General features: G+C 43.0%; 1 pseudogene across 1 annotated transcript; it reads left to right on the forward strand.

Annotated features, from left to right (window-relative positions):
* Positions 1–140: 140 nt before the first annotated feature.
* On the forward strand, positions 141–11,089 carry LOC147625554 (alpha/beta hydrolase domain-containing protein WAV2-like; annotated as a pseudogene). Its single transcript, XR_015268705.1, has 7 exons — positions 141–490; positions 3,349–3,384; positions 3,630–3,708; positions 3,853–3,907; positions 3,994–4,110; positions 10,191–10,355; positions 10,461–11,089. The product of XR_015268705.1 is annotated as an alpha/beta hydrolase domain-containing protein WAV2-like (transcript).
* Positions 11,090–14,531: the final 3,442 nt, after the last annotated feature.

The raw sequence follows: 14,531 nt of genomic DNA on the forward strand, positions 1-14,531 counted from the left end.
CGGACAAAAAAAACATGTAGACATCACTAGTGAAACTCCCGGTAAAGAAGACACCCGAATAAAGAAAGCATTAATAAATGGAAAAAAAAGCATTTTGGTTGCTTATTTAGTAACATTTATTCTGACATATTTACACACACTTTACTCTTGGTTTGAGCTGTCCCTCAATAAAAGCAGATCGAGTGAAGGCCACTCTTGCGTTTCTGTAGATCGAATCTGATTGGGAGCAAAGACCACAAAGCAGAAGCATTCCGAGGGCGAGATGGTGAATTTCCTAAATGGCCTCCTGTACGGCATAGGGGGCCTTGCCTGGTGCTTCTGGTTACCTTTCAGGAGAAGCTTGTGTACGTGCCAGTCATACCTGGCCTCAGCAGGAGCTACCCCATCACTCCTGACAGGCTTCACCTCAAGTATGAAGATGTCTGGCTCATCGCCTCTGATGGAGTCCGCTTGCACAGTTGGTTCATCAAGCTTTACCCCGATTGCAGAGGTCTGGATCTATAGACCCTCCTCATAGCTTTTTTAAAAGCCGAATTTCATTTTTTATGGTTCGTTATACTCGTTATTATGCGCCTTCGAGAATGAGAACGTGCACCTAAGACCTCATTACATTCGTAGTATCGTTCACTTTATGATCTCCCTGGGGGGCACATTGAGCATTTGCACCATGTCATTAGGGGATGTGCAGAAAGTATGTGCAACATTAGAATCATCCATCATAATGAGCTCTCATGGGAGTGCATCGAGCATTTGCACCCGCCATGTTAGCATGCGCACCATAAGAATAACCCTCATCACGTCCTGAGTACCATTCATCTTCATTGACTATCATGGGTGGTGCGGGTAAAGCATTTGCATGCCTTCTCACTACCCCCTTCCTAGATACCCTGTTTTAGCTACTATGGATACTGGGATGTGCGTGGCACATGGGCCATCACTGGTGTGAATGATGCGACCATATAGAGATAACCTCATTGCGCATCAACATTATCTTCTATTTGTATGTCTGAGAGATGCTGTTATGCCATCCATGTTATCCTTCGCCCATTATGGTTATGCAAAACAAGGTAGTTTCAAACGTACGAAACGAGACGAGTTTAGTACATGGTATAGAACGTTGCTGGCTGATAAAGTACGTAAAAAACGTTACGTACTTTTTAATGGTATCATCCATGTGTTGTCATGACATGTTCCATAACATGAAAATAAGCTAATTTTGAAGAACCAACGCTTAGACCTCCCAATGGGCAAGCCAAAAAGGACACGAGGAAAAAACCTCTTCTAAAGAGAGTAACAAGTGCAAGTCCAAAAAAAAAAAAACCGGGTTTGAAATGTTTGAAACGTTTGCAAGTCCAAAACGTCCTAAATAATAAAAAACGGGTTTTAAATGCAACCTTTGATGCAAAAGCATGTGCTCCCTTATTGACAGAGTTAGGCTCGGCACATCCACATTATCCTTAGTTTTTGTAAACCAAAAGGGGTAATTCTCTTTGAAAATAATAAAAAATTCATCCAAAACATACCAAAATCAGTGAGGTTGCCCTCTAGCGGCATGCAGCTTCTTCTCTTTTGGTCTCCCAAAAAGTGTAATCCCCCAAGCTTTGGCCCCAAAAAGATCTTCAATTTTTCTCAAAGCACAAACTTGAGAGTACACAAAGATGATGATTCCACTCATAACCCTCATTTTATATAGATTTATCCAATAAAAGCTATACTTATGGGATTATTCACTTATAACTTACTTATGAGTTATTATTGACCTTGACCTTTATAATCAGCCTACTTCCCTAATCCTAAGGCCTCTTGCCCCTGGATTAGGTTGGCTTATCGTGTGGTTAGCATCTGCTACATAGGTGTTGTCCCTTCTCAGACATTTACGTCCTCGAAAAAGAAGTCGGAGAAATCTATGCTTCAAATTAGCAAATGTTTCCCAAGTTGAGTCCTACTCGGTCCTATCTTTTCACGTAATCTTATATTTAGAATTCAACTTATTTCTAAGCTTCCTCTCCTAGAAATCAACAATGAGCTCCGGCTCATGTGGAGCAAGGGACAAGTCCTCAATATCAACAAGTTTATGAGATGACACAATATTATCCTCGCAGCTCAGTTTCTCTTTCAGTTTGGCGCAATGTTATTCTCACGACCTAGTTTCTCTTTCAATTTGCTCACATGAAAAAGGGGATGAACTTGCACTTGGGGATGCAATTCAAGTTTATAAGGAACCTCATTGACCCCTTTTGGGATTCTATAAGGTGCACAGTACCTAGGGGATAGTTTTGAATACTTTGTGGGATTAGAGCCTCATGGGGAAAGTTTTGAATACTTTGTTGGGATTTAGAGCCTCATGTGTGTGTCCACCTCGTGTGTGTGAGCCCTTGTTTGTGTATCCGTATGTGTGTTTGTGTGAACAACCCCTAAAAGGATTAGTGTGCTAGTAGTTGCTAGTGTGAACACTCTTATGAGTGGATGGGATAAGTGTGCCATGTATCACTTATCTAGTGTGTATGTGTGATTTCTATGGTTCAAAAGCTAAGGCTACATGCCTATAAAAGCATTGTACTTGGTGAAGATTAATGTATCATTAGAAGCAATCATTGAGTTGTGCAATACTCTCTCTTCAACTATCACCTCTCTCTCTCTCTCTCTCTCTCTCTCTCTCTCTCTCTCTCTACACACACACACACACACACACACCATGGATATATTCCATCCACCTTAGCTTAGGTTCTTCTCTACAAACCCTAATGTCTACAATTGTTATCAAAGCTTGATTTTAGGCTTTCTTTAATTTTAGGGTTTTTGCACCCACTATTACCATTCTCTCTCCAGAGTTTGTAGTCCCACTCCTTCACTCCGAAGGGTGGTTTGTTGGATATTTCGGAGTCTAGTAAGTGTCCAATGGTGTGTGAGTATGAATACCCTCTAATTAAGAGAACATAAGATAGGGCCTTGGTGCCTATATAAAGCATCGTACATGATGGAAGTATTATCATAATACAATCCTTCTTGTGTTGTGCAACAACTCTGTCTCTCGTGTGTTTTATCACATCTCTCTCTCTCTCTCTCCCCCCACCCATCCATCTCTATGCACCAAGTCACCATGGCTTGATCTCTCCATCTGTTATTCCACTCTCAATCTCTCATAGCTGAAACCATGTTCACCTACATAATCTTCATCCTCATAGTTAGCATGTCACATAAAGGTCTTAGGGTGTTAAGCATTACCAAAAATGATGAAAGGACCTGCAAGCGGTAATAAGAGAGAAGGCACTGGAGTTTTAAACCAAATGTAGATAGTTTTTGGAAGTCGTGTTGAAGTGATTGACAAGAAACAGCGCATTTTTGCAGGTCCGACTATCCTTTTCTTCCAGGAGAATGCGGGCAGTATCCTATCAGTTAGAACACAGTCTGCATGCATTCATGCTGGGTGATGCTTTTAAATAAACATAATATCCATTGGTGGGCTTTTGCTGGAGTGGCTACCGCACCATGCTGCCAAGAAGGATGCATGAGTCTGAACCTCCTACACCTAGATATGTACATATATAAACTCACAAAACAACGAATGTAAATACCAACCTACTATTTTGCTATGATGTTTTTTTTTTCATCTTACATCAAAATCTTAGATATTGCGCACCGGCTTGAGTTTATCGACTTAATGATGCAACGCCTGAGGTGTAATGTGTTCATGCTTTCATATAGAGGGTATGCTAACCCCCCCCCCCCCCCCCCCCCCCCCCCAAAAAAAAACCCCACCCTCTCCCCTCTCTTTTTTTTTTTTTTTCAGCTGAATTTTTAATTATTATGATCACCTTTAAATAGTAGCTGGTGAACATCCGTGTGATGCAGGTATGGTGCAAGTGATGGCTACCCATCTCAACATGGTTTGACAAGGGATGCGCAAGTAAGTACTCAAAAATACAAATACCATTAAATTAAGTGGTTGCTTTATTTGTATGACGATACTATCTGCTGCTTTGCTTCCAACAGGCTGCATTGGATCATCTCTTGGAGAGGACGGATATTGATAGCACCAAGTTGGTTGTATTTGGAAGGTCACTTGGTGGAGCAGTTGGAGCAGCCCTTGTGAAGAACAATCCTCAAAAGGTTAGCCTTTTATTATGCATATATCTTATCAATTAAGAATGTTCTCTGACAGCTTTCCTTCGAAAGAGCACGGTTAAAAGGGATATGGTGGTGTTATACAGACATGGGAGCTTGTCCTCCTAACAATGTAGTTGCCACTTGTACTACAGCAGCTGGTTTACACCATTTTTAGGTGCAGCCAACAAGTGGCCATAGTTTTTGCCAATGAATGGCTGGGCAACAGGCAGACTTGGGCCGCTTGTGGTGGCTGGGCACAGCAGCCAGGTCAGGGCGGGACAGCAGCCTGAAAGGGCGCCTGCAGGGCTGACAGCTGGGTGTCTAGTGGGAAGGCCATGTGACACGATGGTGGCAGGTCACCTGGGAATTAGGGTGGTTGCTGCACAATGATCTCGTTACCTGCAAAACATCAATACACAAGACTCCATCAGAAGAGCTGGCAAGCCCAGGTTCCAACCATAGCTTCCCTTGGGAGCACCCCAGAGCCTGAGGCAAGACCAATACCAGGCTATGCTTTCATCAAAGCCCTGGTCGTCCATATCACCAGAGCTCACGCTCCATGGGAACTTCCATTAATGAGCCAGCATTTCTTTTATATAGACTCTTATTTCCTCCTTTAAGTTAGAATTTCCATCACATGGAGAGGTGTGCAATGACATTTCAGTTTTTTTTTTCCCAAGAAAAGATCCTTCCCTTAGTTACCAAAATGCAGCCGAAATGGCTAAGTACATGACCCAATCTCAATCACAGGAGATGAGAAAAAACAGATGGGGACATAGAGGGGCTCTTCCTCCTCGCTGGCTGCCCGCTCTCGCAGGAAGGCTATCTCATACAATTAGGGGGGGGGGGGGGGGGGGGGAGACAGCCAAACAGGTTGCCTGTAATGCTAAGTGATCTCACTGTCTCTAACCCTGAGGAATGGACTGCTGCTCCATATTCTCAGAAAAGCCTCTTGGCATTTCCACATACACTTGGAGCCGCCTTGCAACTTCTCCCATTGGCCACAGAGGCTGTGTATAGTGTCCGTCCATATGCTCTGGATGGACTTGGCAGGCGGCATGATAGTGCCCTCTATGGCTTCGCTGCAGCAAGCATACCAAATGTGCCATGCTGCAATGCTACTAATGTTCTCCTACCTCTGACTGGTGCTGGTGGTACTCCTCCCTTCTGGGGTTGCTAAAAATAGGGCTATCGTGATCCTGCGGTGAGAGAGGCAAAGGGCGAGTCCTATCCTGTCCCCTCATAAGCAAGGGCTGGTGTTGACCGAGAAGTGCAGGGAACCGCCCCTCAAGTAATGGTGTGGGCAGATGCCTCTCAAGAGTCTCAATGTCATTGCCTTTGGGATTGTCCCAAGGCGTAGCAAGTATGGCAGAGGATCCTCCGTATCTTCACCATGGACCGGTGCCCACTGCCAATCTCCTATGAGCTATCTGCCAATGGAAAAGAGTGATCTTCTGTGGCCGGAAGTTGTCCCACGGCCGTTTCGAAAAATCCTAGAAGAAACGTGTGGGGATTTCTTGGGTCCGCCAATGTATCGTTGCCATTGGCATACTATCAACCTCCGGCATGTGAATCCTGCGGCCCAGATGGATTGTATACTCAAAGAAGGGGATGTCGGGGGCATCCTTTGGGGCGAAGGGATCGTGCCATTGCCACTCGCCCAGATCCCATTGCAGTCTCGTTAGTGGTCCATCCTTCCATAATCATAATCTCCATAATCCCTCTCTGGCCACTTTAGCTGGAGGAGGGTCGACATGCCACAAGTAGTCATGAAACTCTCTCTCTCTCTCTCTCTCTCTCTCTCTCTCTCTCTCTCTAAGGCCCAAAAGCTCACTACAAGGACACCTATACGGTGTGGCATAGTGGTACGGGACACCAATTTTATCGCGGGGGAGCTCTGCGTAGGGTGTAGCTAAGGCTTGCAGCCCGGGGGTGAGTCCGGATGGACTCTATGGTTGGGAGGTGAGTCTAAAGCCTTGCTTCTAGGTGTGTTCCTAGAGGCAACTCAAGAGATCGAGAAGTCTGGAATCCTAGATGAGTCATATAGAAGAGAAGATAGTTTAGTAATATTCCATTCAGAATGGGTTATTGATAAGAAGTAACAAAGTTTGTGTGCCGGACACTGCGGAAATTTGGAATACGATATTTTTTGAATGCTTGGCCACTGTGATACGCATTTCAACAGCCCTGAAACGTGAAATCTCTGAAACGCCTGAAACGTTTCGAAGTTTCACTGAAATGCTTGCTTGAAACGTGCAGTTTGAAACAGCTAATTTTTTCTTGTTTTTTTTTCTAATACTTATATCTCTTGATTTTTTATATATATATATATATATATATATATATATATATATATATATATATATAAACATTTCGGGTTGAAACTCTACGTTTCGAGGTGAAACGTTTCATCTGTGCCACTTAGATTCTAGTGTCACCTATCTCCATGGATTTTATTGTGGGACTACCTAGAACGAATCGAGGACATGATTCTATTTGGGTAGTAGTGGATAGACTAACCAAGATGGTCAAGTTTATTCCCACACGTGTACGATTAGTTAGAGTTGGCTACTTTATTTGTAGATCGGTTATAAAGGCTTTATGGATTGCCTAAAAGAAATAGTGAGTGATCGGGATGGAAAATTCACTACAAGGTTCTGCCTATATATATATATATATATAGGCATTTCGGTCCGTACTTGTCTCGGGGTGAAACATTTCGGGTTGAAACTCTGTGTTTCGAGGTGAAACGTTTCGGGGCTGAAACTTTTCATTTGTGCCACTTAGATTCTAGTGTCACCTATCTCCATGGATTTTATTGTGGGACTACCTAGAACAAATCGAGGAGATGATTCTATTTGGGTAGTAGTGGATAGACTAACTAAGATGGTCAAGTTTATTCCTACACGGTGTACGATTAGTTAGAGTTGGCTACTTTATTTGTAGATCGGTTATAAAGGCTTTATGGATTGCCTAAAAGAAATAGTGAGTGATCGGGATGGACAATTCACTGCAAGGTTCTGGCAAGATATATTTGCTAGATTGGAAACTAAGTTAAGTATGCATGAGTTTACCTTGGGACAGCAGCCCACTCTCTGCTCACCATCTCACCCCACTCGGGACGGCAGCCCTCTCTGCTCCTCACCTCATCGAGGTAAATATAGTTCTTATTCAAAGACAGCTGACTGACACAAAACACAGGGTAAAACATGACCTCATAAGCTCTTTGGTGTGAGAGTGATACAGTGTTTAGACTTTAGCCTAGTCCCCAAACCACTCAAGTGAGTCTTCTAAAAGGAGATTGTGAACTTTGGGATGTCTCTCCAATGCAAAATTATTCTGAAGTGATTAAGTGGAATGAAGCGAATCCTTGCTCACCATTGAGGATGCAATCGCTTTGACGGCTCTCGGAAATTCCAGCACAAAGTGCTTAGAAATGTGTGTGTGTGTGTGTGTGTGTGAGAGAGAGAGAGAGAGAGAGAGATCACATTAATGTCTGTGGAGGCCAAATATGACATATGGGACTGAGTACAAGTTTGAGGACAGAAATGGCTTTGTTAGAGTTGTACAATAAAAGTCTACTACTGATCTAATGAGAATTAGCAAATGGAGATGCATCAATTAAAGACTACATAGAGTTTGCCATTTTGGGGGTACAAGATTCCTGAATCACGACTCTGCCATTGTGAAAACCATCCATTGCCCGCTTGGTGTGCTGCTCACATCTTGACTAGCTCTGCCCCTTTTTGCTTTAGTTGGGGGCTGATGTGAGCTCCTCTGCTATCCATAGGGTGGTGCCCTTGAGTGTATCCGAGTGTTGAAGACCATCTGTTGGGTCGGTCTTATCTTTCTAGGTGATAATTGCATGGTTATTACTTTTTCTTTTGATATAGCTTGTGGCAGTGATTCCATGTGAAGTCCGGTGTTGTCTTGAGTATGTTGTACCATGAACCGTGGTAATCTCCTTGATTATTCCACCCATTGGGAAGCCCTCCTATTTGAAGTTGATGAGATGCTGATTTGCGGCGTTTGTGCTCCACAAACTCAGATGTAATTTGAGACTTGCATCCTTGTGCGAGGTTCCTGACTGTTATTTGAAGGTTATTCTTGACTTCCTTGATTTTGGTCAAGATTTCCTCTGTAAGGGGCAGCCCCCGTATAGGGTTTGGGCTGACTCAAGGGCTGCAAAGCAGCTTTCCCCACAGAGATGTTCTTTTAGTGGTGCGTTCTCCTGTTGGAAGAGAGTGATTTGTTGCTATTCTGTCCACTTGTGTTGACGAGTGGACGGAGGCTACCTCTGTGACTGAGGCGCCTTGCTGGGCATCCAGAGGACGACTAAGAGACCAGCCACGCAGCCCATGGGGTTGGCCAGCACCCTGGGACAGGTTGGGCAATGGCGGGCAGCAGCACGAGGGCCTTATCAGGCAATTTGGACAGGCCGAGCAGCACAAACATGTGTGAACATCTTCTGTAGCAAGTTGTGGAGCACCTTGACACCCCAGAACAGGCTGACCGGCATTAAACCCCCCTTACTATATAAACGGTGTTGGAGAATTCAGCCCCAATTTCATTGTCTATGGAGCACATCTTGGCAGGTGCAATCCATGCGTTGGAGAAAATGATCTACAGCAAACGCTGGGCTGAGCACTGGCATCTAAAAGCTCTTGGGCTGAAGATTGGGGATCACCTTTTCGGGGTTCTATTGTCATGTGCATAAGCAATGCCATGGACCTTCTCAAGGCTAAATCTAGAAGGGGGCAAACAGATAAAGACCATGAACCAGTAGAAGATAGGTAGAACCAGAATGTAAGAGCTTCAGGTGTAGCATCTGTGGTGGACATGGAGCAGGACAAGTGGGATCATGGAGGGAAGCAGACGACTGAAGCGCATGATCCAGATAAGGGCTGTTGGCTGCAGGACAGAGGATACTGGCTGCCAGAAGAGCTGTCGGCTGACGTCAGCAGGGTGTGAGCAGCAGGCGCATAATGAACAAAGAGTATAACCAGTCGGCTGCATTAAAAGGGCATTAATGAATTTGTGAACTGGCCGACCAGCAGTCGGCCAGTTCCCCATGGTTTTCAAGGGGCTATAAATAGCCCAAGTGCCCATCATTGTATTCATTTCTCTCCCACTAGGGGATTGGATCATTAGAGGTCCCATAGGGGACAGATTTAGGTGTCATCACCTTTTATGTAAGGCAGCCCATGGCTGCAGATTCAGATACCTTTTTGTATCATAGAAGAATATACTGAATTTCCAGCACTTCCCTCTCTCTCTACTCTCTCTCTATATCTGCGTTTTTGCATCAAGAGTGTTTAGGGCTGAAAGAAGATGTACCCAGAGCTTCCGCGTGTAACATCTATTTTGTACTTAAGGAACATTCAATTCTAACCTTTTCTTGTACATAAATTTACAGTAGGATTTAGGGTTTAGGGCTACTTGTGTGTACTTGTGTTTGAGTTCCTTGCACTCTTCTCTCTCTATCTTTGCAAACTCTAGCACATAGGTACAAGTACTCTACAACCTTGGTGAAAGAACCCCTGAGAAGGTGGGTTTCTTCTTTACCTTCTCCACTCTTTGCTAGATGGGAGTGCTTAACAAACACACAACAGCCTCCCTCCGCCCCCCCCCCCCCCCCCCCCCCCCCCCAACACACACATACAAAAATTCTAGTGGAAGTTAGAACGCGTCCATGGTTATCTTCAGTGTCCGCCCAAGTATGGAAGTCGAGGTTGGAGATTATGGTTTACCTCATCTGACGTCTACGTTGGCTGGAGGCGTCAGTTTCTAAGGTGGTCTGGAGGCGGACTCACAGAGTATGGATGGGTGCAGGAGCAGTAAGAACAGGAGGAGGGCTAGCGCACTAGATCTAGAGCAGCCGTTTAATGGCAACTGGGGGTTGCAACTAGCATGGGTGCGCACTTCTCTGCAGCTGACTTCGCTGGGAGACGGCAGTCCAGGGGGAGCGGATAATTTAGGTGAAGCAAAGACCCTGGTGCTGGTGCGGTGGTGTCAGAGAGAGAGAGAGAGAGAGAGAGAGAGAGAGAGAGAGAGAGAGTCTTAATTGGTCACTGGATATGCAGATTGCTGCATTGATACTAGAGAACACATTCACGTCAGTGTTGGATATGGCAGGAGTCATGCTACCTATTTTGAAGTGGTTTATCGGAGGGACTGGTAGTAAGGGCCTTCGAATCTTGAACTTTCTCGTGCGATCACCCTGGAACACCCTTGATATTCTCAAGAACGTATGCATTGGCTCTCTTGAAGTCCTGATTTCTGCAGCATGCTTATATTGTATGGCAAGACGTGTTTGCATAGATCTTTAATAACTTAACTACTGTGTTTGTTAGGTATCAGAACCTATTTTGTTTTTGTCCGGTAGCCAAGATGAGATGGTTCCGCCTGCACACATGAAACGGCTTTATGCTGCATCTTCTTCTAATTCGTCCTTGTTCATTGAGTTTCCGACTGGAATGCACATGGATACTTGGCTGTCTGGTGGAGACAGGTACTGGAGGTCGATTCAGCTGTTTTTGGAGAAGTATGTCGGAAGCTGCCTGGATGGGGCTGGAGTGGATGGTGGACAAGGGTGTGTAGTGGATCCTGAGTAGAATCATGCTCTATCTGGTGCTGGCCATTGATTATTGTGTCAACTTGCTTATTACCTTATGGTACGCAAGTGCTTCCATGCCGTTTGAGACCACCTTTTTTAAAGATTATTTTGATGACGACATTCGGTGTGCATAAGGTGTCTTTCCAGAGATGGCAAAATTTGTTTGAAGGTGTCTTGCAAACTGCATTGCTGTATTTCAGTAATAAACATTGTGCCACACTTTTGAATTTTGTTTTCTTGTGCCACACCTTGATCAACTAATCCACTTTTTATGGACACCAAACTGGAAGCGTATAGTCAGCGAATTGAGTTTAGCTGTCTGTAACCTCAGATTTTGTAATTTGCAATTGTTGTTTTGTTTCAGCACATTGATTTCATAGCTTTGTAATATGCGGATTGCACTAATGGGTAATGAAAGTATATATTCTTTCTTTTTACACAACAATGAGTAGGCAAACTTCCTCTCTAAAAATTACAAGACAGAAATGTGCTGTCTTCCTTGGAAGAAACATGTGATTTGTAGTATGTGGATATTGTATTCTGCAAGTGTTGTTTTAGTGAATTGATTCTAGAATTTTGTAATGAGTGGATTCTAGTAATGGAGCATACGTACTTTCATTTGAACAGTATATGTGTGTTTATACAAATATATTTATATACAATATAACCACACTTTCATGTGGATGGGATGGAGAGTTGGTACCTCTACATGGTGAGCCGTTCCAAGTAGCTGCGATAGTGAAATGTGACGCAAGAAAACATACACAAAATGAGGTATATACATATAAACACTATGTAGAAACATTCATTGAATCCAGGCTTACAAATTGAATTACATATGATACTAATCATGTGCATTCGATTAGGCATTTAATAAGACAATCAGAATGATGACATGATGTTTCTCATGATGGTACCCAGTGCATTTTCTGAGGTTTTTTTACACGATTCATACCACAGTTGGGGATGCCTTGTAGTGAAACTCCCACGCATTTAAACTCCCTATTTGGATAGATTAAAAATCACTCAAGAAATTCGTAAACTAAAAAAGCGGGTGATTTTTACGATGTATTGATGGAAGATTGTGAAAAGATTAGCATTTTGGGCCGAAACCAACCCACTAAATCCCGAGGAAGTAATGGTTGACCCAAACAACCTGGCAAGAAGTTGGTAGAATATCTCAACCCAATTGAAGACGAGCAGGATGGAAGTTGCTCAAGAGTTAGTTAGATCTTGTTTATACAAATCGAAGGAGACGTTCTCTAGTAGTTTTGCATACAAGAACTTCTATGATGAATGCCAACTCAATGAATACTGAAACGGAGACCCGGAAAGAAACTAGTTCTCTCTATGGTCATGGAAGACCTACTTGAGGCAAAGAAATCAGAGTTAGGCTCAAATCCATTATGCATGGGTTTAGACATGATTTATTCAAAGGTCCTAGGTGATGATTTGAGAGTTCCACTCTTGGAAGGACATGTACACATTTTGTATACAATTGCAAGTATGGATAACTACCACAGTGAGAGCACTTGTACTCCGTCTTTTAGCTTTCCTATTCTCTCAAGTCCAGCCACCAATAGGCTTCTTATGCCAAGGTAGCCTAAGCTTATGGAAGGACTTGAAGGATGGATGGGAGAGATTAAGTGTCAATACAGAAGAACAACTGCCACTGGACTCCTTAGATGAGTTCAAAGCCGAGAAACTTCCTTGAGAAGTCAAAAAGCTAAAAATTATTCCGAAAGTGCTTGTGAACAAATTGGGTCACTACTTTGTAAGTGACGACATAAATGTGGCACTTCCAATGAAGTATAATGGACTCCATGTCACAACAATCTTAGATGGAGTTGCTGGAGTCAACATCATCACTAGGCAATGCTAGGATAAATGGGGACAACCACCCGTGAACAGCACTCCCTAGTCTAATAGTGAAGCTTGCTAAGGGTGTCGTCACAAATCCCATGGAACTTTTGTGAGGCCTTAAAATCAAAACATTTGGCATGAGTTTTTGTCACTCATTCTAGTGATGAACTTTGCATAGTAGCCGAACTCCTATGACTATATTGTGAGTTTTTGTCACTCATTCTACTCATGAACTTGGCCTAGTAGCCGAACTCCTATGCTTGTCTTGTTTGTTCATGCAAGAAACATGATTGGTCTATGATTGGGACATGAATCATATCTACATCATGAAAGATATCAAACTCTTTAACTTCAATATGCAAACATGCAAAACACATCACAAGGTCCTCTTGTTACAGAGTCAATCATGAGTTTATGTTCCATAACATAACGTTGGATGAAGAGCGTTAAAGTTTGGACTTTACACCTCCTAGAGTCTCAAGACTTTGAGAACTGGACACATATCGCCAACTATGGACATTCTTCCCAAGAAGAGTGGAACTAGTATGTCACAGTTGAAGCCAAGAAGATACGTTCGATTACATGTTGACAATGTTCAATATTCTTGAGACCATTGCAAGGAGGAACCACCAAGATCTTCAACCACCAAAGAGAGACATGAGAAGCTCAGGAAATGAGGCATTTTTGTTCATATGATCTGAGTTGTTGACTTGGAAGAAGAGGATTGGAAAGTAAAGCCAGTAGGCATGATGATTGAGACTGAATTTAAATAGAAGCTAGCTTTAGTTGATATCGGAGCTAGCCATAACCTTATGTCTCATGAAACCTGGTGTTCATTAGGCTAACCTAAACTCGCACAACCAAGATACACATCAAGATTGTTAATTTTAGCATAGTTTCATAACTTGGGGCTATCATTACCGTATTCCACATTGAAGACCATATTAGGGAGTTTGGGAAAATCCCAATTCCCATTTTGTAAGAAAAAAAAAGATGGGGGCACGGTGAACCCTTTTAAGATTTTGTCAAAACTAGCTCATTTGACATATCATTGGAAAGCTATTGAAAAGTAGGTTCTAAATCTATATTCTGTGACAACTTTGGATTCAGTATGCTGACGATACACTAAAAAGTATATTGAAAAACAAATTTCCAAAGTAATGGGATTTTTCCAAATCTTCTAATATGGTCTTATTGGGAGTAATTTCTTGGAAGGGAAGTTCTTTGTGATGCTTTTTGTATGTATAATGTAAGAAGAGGTCCGCCTCGAAAGAGGATGGAGGGGACATAATAAATGTCACATTGACTGAGACTCAAGGATCGCAACCCTTTAACTTGCCTTCGGGCAAGTTAAAGGTCTGCCTCGAAAGAGGATGGAGGGGACATAATAAATGTCACATTGACTGAGACTCAAGGATCGCAACCCTTTAACTTGCCTTCGGGCAAGTTAAAGGTCTGCCTCGAAAGAGGATGGAGGGGACATAATAAATGTCACATTGACTGAGACTCAAGGATCGCAACCCTTTAACTTGCCTTCGGGCAAGTAACCATCCGGATGTCAGAGAAGAACCTGAGTTCGAACCACAAAAGAAGAAGGGAAGATATACTAGAATCCCTTCCTATAAAAGTGTGTTTCCCTAAGGAGACAACATCAACTATTTCACTAAAGAAGTGTGTTAACCACTCAATAGGTTAACATGGTTTCACCACCTGACCTACCGTAAGGTGCGTTGCCTCTCACCTGCTCGAAGGGACACTTGTGTTTTGTAAGACAGTACTGGAATATATAAAGCGGTCTTATCTTGAGCTTAATATCAAATAGGGAAAGTCGAAGGACTTCGTGTACATACTTGCTTAAGACTAGTAATAGAGGTGGATCATTTTTAAGTTTAGCTCGCCTAGTGTGAAAACTAGTCACTTGTATATAAAGTCCTTTTTGACACTA

Source organism: Cibotium barometz, chromosome 23 (genome assembly GCF_041138505.1).
Source record: "Cibotium barometz isolate CiBa-2024 chromosome 23, ASM4113850v1, whole genome shotgun sequence".
Taxonomy (NCBI): Eukaryota; Viridiplantae; Streptophyta; class Polypodiopsida; order Cyatheales; family Cibotiaceae; genus Cibotium; species Cibotium barometz.